The sequence below is a fragment of the Papaver somniferum genome, unplaced genomic scaffold (genome assembly GCF_003573695.1).
Source record: "Papaver somniferum cultivar HN1 unplaced genomic scaffold, ASM357369v1 unplaced-scaffold_21, whole genome shotgun sequence".
Lineage (NCBI taxonomy): Eukaryota > Viridiplantae > Streptophyta > Magnoliopsida > Ranunculales > Papaveraceae > Papaver > Papaver somniferum.
Genome location: NW_020631041.1, coordinates 16,970,980 through 16,977,239, shown reverse-complemented (window position 1 = coordinate 16,977,239; position 6,260 = coordinate 16,970,980).

Here is a 6,260-nt window from a genome sequence, read left to right as displayed (position 1 = left end):
GTCTAGATATTTAGGCACCCTGATTCTAGCACAATTCACATAGTGATAAGAAATTTGCACGCGCACGATCTACCAATACATGTATGGCCTCGATCTTCAAGGTGTTTGATAGGAAGTTACGATTGCCAATCACTTTAGAATACTGAACGAAACTTGACTAGCTTGTTCTTTGGTTGGTTGGGATAGAAGGTGGAGGTTACATTAAGAAAGACAACCATCGAATTTAACTGGGTGCATCAAAAAGGGCTACCTCTTGCAAAGTGTCATGTAATTTTTGTTTCCTTTTGTATTGTATCAAAAGTGTTTCTTTGCAAAAAAAAAAAAAAAAAAAAAAAAAAAAAAAAAAAAAAAAACGATGTATATATTCAGAAAAAAAAAAAAAAATATCAGAAAAATACAAAAAAAATCAAGTATTTATCAATTCCATCATCTCTTGTTCCAAAAATAAAAAGAGAATAGTCAATGTAAATAAGAGTCATGTAAAGAGTCATTTTGTTGTTTCATTGTAATAAGCAAGGAGGGTGTATGCCATTGATGTACAACGCGAGTAATTGTGAAATACCTCCAACTCATTCACAATTCTCGTAAAGTCCGGACAGCTAGCTAGATTTCGACCTTGGTTCTTAGCCTGAGAAACTATCTCTTGGTGATTAGTAGTCATAACTTCAGATCTTTCTTTACACATGTGTAGATACACTTTACACTCTTATCACATGTCTTTTTTTGTTATCAGTGCTAGGATTGTGCCTTCGATAGCTAGATTGACATCTCCATTTTGCTGTGAGCTTTAACTGACTTGCACATATCACATTTGATGGAATCTGAGCTTATATTTTGACCTAGAACTTTGTAGGTACGTTCTAAGCAAACCTTCACGAGACTTCAACTCGTCCACTAGGGACACTTAGTGGTTTAAAAGGCTTAGTGCATACGCTAAATGCATTCGAGAGACCAGCGACAGTGGTATAGTTAGGATTTCCTTAGTTTTGTTTTACTTGAGGACAAGTAAAATTCAGGTTTGGGGGTATTTGATGAGTGCCAAATATTGTATATATTTATCCCTTTTTGTTGGCATTTAACTCATCTTTTGTGCATTAATTCTACATTTTATCCCATATTCTGTATTTTCATTGTTTTCAAGAATAAATATTTTTCTTACTTAATTTTGCATTTTTAGGTAATAAATAAAGTCTGGATGACTTGCGGAGCGGAAAAGAGCTGAAGAGTGGTGAAAAGCCGGAAGAAATTACGCAAGGAAGCCGCAAAGAATGGAGCGCACGTCCAAAAAGCTAGGAATGGGCTCAAGAAGGAAGAATTGTTCTTAAAGAAGATATGGGCTTGGCATACCCAAGGCCAAAAACCCTTACCCAAACCCATTTTCTATAACCAAAACCGCCTCCATCTTCAGCCGTCGGATTGGATCCATCTCATCATCCGATGGTCGCTCCTTCATCGCGCATCAAAATCTGAAGCTCCTATCAAACACCATAGTGCCTAAATTCCAAGCCTTCAGATTAGATTGTAGTTGAATCCAACGATCGCTTCTTTGCCTGCGCATCAAACCCAGATACTTCCGCTTAACACTACAACACCTAACTCCATCTGGCGCCGTTAGTTTCGTTGTATATCTGCATCCAACGGTCGCTGCCAGCATCTTCACTTTTATCCGTTAGATCAACCTACCATCTCCACATCCCATGGCCTAGCTTCGAAGATCATCCAACTTGATATCCCCGATCAACACTCTAACACCAAACCCTATACTACCCAACCAAACAGACCTTCTCCCAAAACCATCGGCTTCACCTCCCCCATCCCTCTCTGCAACTTCACCACCTTCTTCACCTGCCGCACCACCACCACCACCATCTCAATACGAGCTCTCAAATCACTCAACAACCCTATCCCACATCATCACTTCCCCTTTCACCAACTCTATGTCCTCCTAATCACTCAATTTCACGCCTCTCCCATGTCAGGAACCCTAGAGGTGAAATTGACAAATTAGGTGAAATAGAGTTGCAATTGGAGGCGTGGATAACATCAGGAGAACAATTAAAGGCGTAGGTCGAAGTCAGAAGCAATCATCAGTGATTAGGTAAAACTAATTCCAATTTTTCACCAAACCCTAATTTACTGTTTTGGGGGTTTTTCTTTTAAAGTGTAATTGGGTATAAATATGGGTTGTGGGTGTTGTTGTAAAAGGAATGCTGGGTTAGCCAGCTTCACTCTTGTAGAGAACTGGACTAGCCAGTTTCTCATTTGTTTCATGTTTACACTGTTGGTTCATATGTTTATCATGTTTTTGTATTTGCTCACCATATGTGTGTTGTTTGAATTATCTTGCCTTGTATGATATTTATTATTGTTTACAAGATTAGCATGAGCTAAGTTGCATTGCTGAGGCTCAGATGATGCTTTAGTGCACTGTTAGGTAGTGGAATGCTAGGTTAGAGCCTTAGGATGCATTGTTTTGATTGAGCAATGGGAGAAATTAGTGCTCATAGCAAGCTAATTCTCTTTCCATTCCATTTGTATGCTTAGGATGCATTGTTTTGATTGAGCAATGGGAGAAATTAGTGCTCATAGCAAGCTAATTCTCTTTCCATTCCATTTGTATGCTTAAGATCCTAATTTCAACCTAGAATTGCATTGTTTGGCTAGGTCACAAGGGTGGATTCAATTGCCTTAGTAACTTCTCACATTGCTTCCTGATCAGTTATTTCCTTCACTGTTTTTGCACTTCACATCTTGCTGTGCACTGAAATCAGTGCACTGCCTTCCCTGCCCTTGGCTCATAGCCTTGGTTCCTTGTTGTTTTACCATCTCTGTTTCACTGTCACTGCAACCTTGTGACCTTGCATTTAGTTTTGCATCAATTAGCAGCATAGTGAAACTTCAACTATACACCCCAAGTCCCTGTGGAGATGACCTGTTCTTGCACATACACACTACAATGACAACTGTGCACTTGCAGTTTAACATGTAGGCCTTCTTATCCTTTGTCTTATTTTCTTACTCCTTTGAGGCCTACCAACGTCCTTCCTTTTATGTATTTGGGAATGCCTCTTGGAGCGAAATGTGGTTCTATAAGAATTTGGGATCCAATAATTGAGAAGTTTGATGCTAGACTTTCAGTCTGGAGGCGGATTTCTTTATCGAAGGGGGGGAAATTAGCTCTCTTGAAGTGTATTCTTTCTTCTCTGCCAACCTACTATTTTTCTCTTTTCAAAGCCCCGGTCTCAGTTATTAAGCTTCTTGAAAAGAAAATGCGGAATTTTTTATGGGAATTTAAAGAAGGTGCAAAATTATCTCACTTAGTTAACTGGGATATAGTTTGTGCGAAAAAGGAAAGAGGTGGTCTGGGTGTCTGCAATCTTAAGCTTATGAATACTGCTATGTTAGCTAAATGGTGTTGGAGATTTTGTGTGGAAAAGAACAAGCTTTGGTACAAGATTATAGCAGATAAGTACGGTACTGATTATTCCTATTGGTTACCGGGTAAGGTTAATCTCTCTTATGGGGTGTCTTGTTGGCGAGCTATAGCCGATTGTGCTTGCTACATTAGTGAGAATTCGACTATTTTCCTACATTCAGGTACAAATATTTCCTTCTGGAATGATTGTTGGAGAGGGCAGCAACCTTTATCATGTGTTTGTCCTAATCTTTTTAAGTTGATCAGGAACAAGAATGCTAACGTTGTAGATATGATTTCCATTGAGGGAAACTGGAAGTTTGACTTCAGGAGAGTTCTTTCAAATTTTGAATCTCAAGAGTATGCTGCTTTACTTACCATCATTGGTGACAATCCACCTATCCGTGATGGTCTATCAGACACTCGTAGGTGGAAGATTCATCTCTCTGGAATTTTTACTATCAAATCGTTGTATTCACAGTTGGTGGCGACTCACGGAATACCAAACTTCCCTTCTCATTTCACCTGGCAACATGAAATTCCTCCAAAAATTTGCTTTCTGATGTGGAGCCTGATTCATGGTAAGTTGAACACGATCGATAGGCTTCAACAAAAAGGTATGAATATTGATAACAATTGTGCTTTATGTGGAGGAGGAGAGGAATCTCAGGACCATATTTTCTTACATTGTAAAGTGGCTTATAAGACTTGGTGTAGCATAATACCAAATACAGGTTGGTGTTGGGTTGTTCCAGGTTCTATGAAAACTCTGGCGGAGATTTGGTTTACTCTCTTTTCTGGTAACTTTGTTTGGAAATTTATTCCTTCTGCAATCATCAATTCGATTTGGAGGGAAAGGAATTGTAGAAGATTTGAAGAAAACTATATTTACAAAACAGATGATGACCTTATCTATGAAACAAAAACTTCTATCCTATTATGGGCAGTGGCTGCGGGGCGCAGAGTTCATTTGAACTTCTCATATACCGTGTCTTCTAATTGGCAAGCTCTATTTCTGTAATATTTGTTTTTGTTTTTTCACTTTTCGTTGTTTTTATCTACCACTGGTAGATCTCCTGTACATTCCTTCTTCTTATATTATTACCTCCTTTCAATCAAAAAAAAAGGATGAGTCGGGGTCTAAGTTCACGCGGAATTAAGAGTTTCTCCGATGACATGCGTGGAGCTAAATGTCAAAATCCATCTAGGATACACATTCATTTTATCTAAAATCATCCTCCAACCATGATGTCTTAAATCAATGTATAGATGACTTTGGGTAGACAGTGTCAAGGAGAATGTCAAGTTTTAGACATTTCCCTTGACATTGTCTACCATCCTAATCAGCTTTTAATTAATTGAATTGACTTAAATATATTAACTAATCATTTTTAGCTTTAGCAAAATCTTAATTATAGAAAATAAAAATTATACTAATTAAATGAAGAGGTTACATGCAATACCATTGGAGATGAATTTTTTTTTCTCCCTAATTTTAAGGAAAAACAGATCGCGGATGTCTTATTTGTGTTGCTACATAGAAAGCACACACAATGACCATTGGAGAAGCTCTAATAAAGGCATAGTCAAGTGACAACATTTGAATATTCATGACTACCCTTTGTTGGTCCCGAAGGATAGAGGGCGGAGACCATGTTAGCCTAAAGATGGTGATCGGTTCAAGTATAATCCTTACTAGTACAAAGTTCGAAACAAATTACACGAGAAAAATATTATAACAACATCGATCTTTCTCGGAAAGATTGAGCCGTTAGATCATTTATACTTGATAATGAATGAAAATGCAGAGTATATGTCATAATACTAATAATATGAAGAAGAACGGTGTGTACCTGCAAAAGCTCGATCTCAAGGAAGAGAACTCCAATGAAGAAGTTTCAGTAAATGTTGAAGCCTTTGTAATTTCTCTTTGGTTGCAACTTTGAAGATTTTAGTTTCTTATATGGCTGGTAGTGTTGCAGGTCTTTTAGCACCAAATTTTTTGTGGTCTCGGGTACATAATTTATTTATGGTGTTCAATAACAACATTATTACATCAGTCTAACACTCCCACGTTGAACGGTGAGGAAATCCTCGTTTCCTATTGACCGAAATAGATCCTTTTTGAGTTTTGTGAAACGAGCATTTTGGTGAGGACACTTGGCAACGTTTCATTGGTGTAATCCTTTCCTTTAAAAATCCGAGTTGACGAAGAATTTGGGTAACCGTGAAGTGTTTCCTTTTTTGTTTTTTAAAAAACTTTTCATGAAAAACAAAAATTCTTTCCTTTAAGATCTGAGTTATAATCCAAAAATAAAAAACAAGATTCCTAAACAATTCGTGACTATAGTCTATTTATTGGTCTCTTTAAACTTTTTTTTTTATAGCAGCAGCTGATTCTTATAAAATTCTTGGGTTGATGATTGCTTCTGCGTCTAATACAAACACTTCTTTTGTAAAGAACGAAGTTGTGATTATCAGAATAGGGGTGTTGTATCGGTAATATATTATTAGTTTGTGAGATACATATCAGACTCCCTATTGATTCACTTCAAAGCTGCAAGAGGGTATGCCGAAGTTGGCAATCGTTGATTCGTAGGATCCCTACTTCATTGAATTACACTTCAACCGATCAAGATCACATCACATGTATAATCTGGATAATACTGTTTCCGGTGGTGATATCTCCCTTCTCATCGAGAAGTTATATGGGGGACCACTGACCAGTGCTCGCAGCCGACCTGAAACTCCCCCATGGAAAGGGAGGAGCATTACGAACAAAGATTAAACGACCTCCAACTTTTCTTGGGTCCGGTGTTTTTATATTTAGTTTGTTTTGTACGAG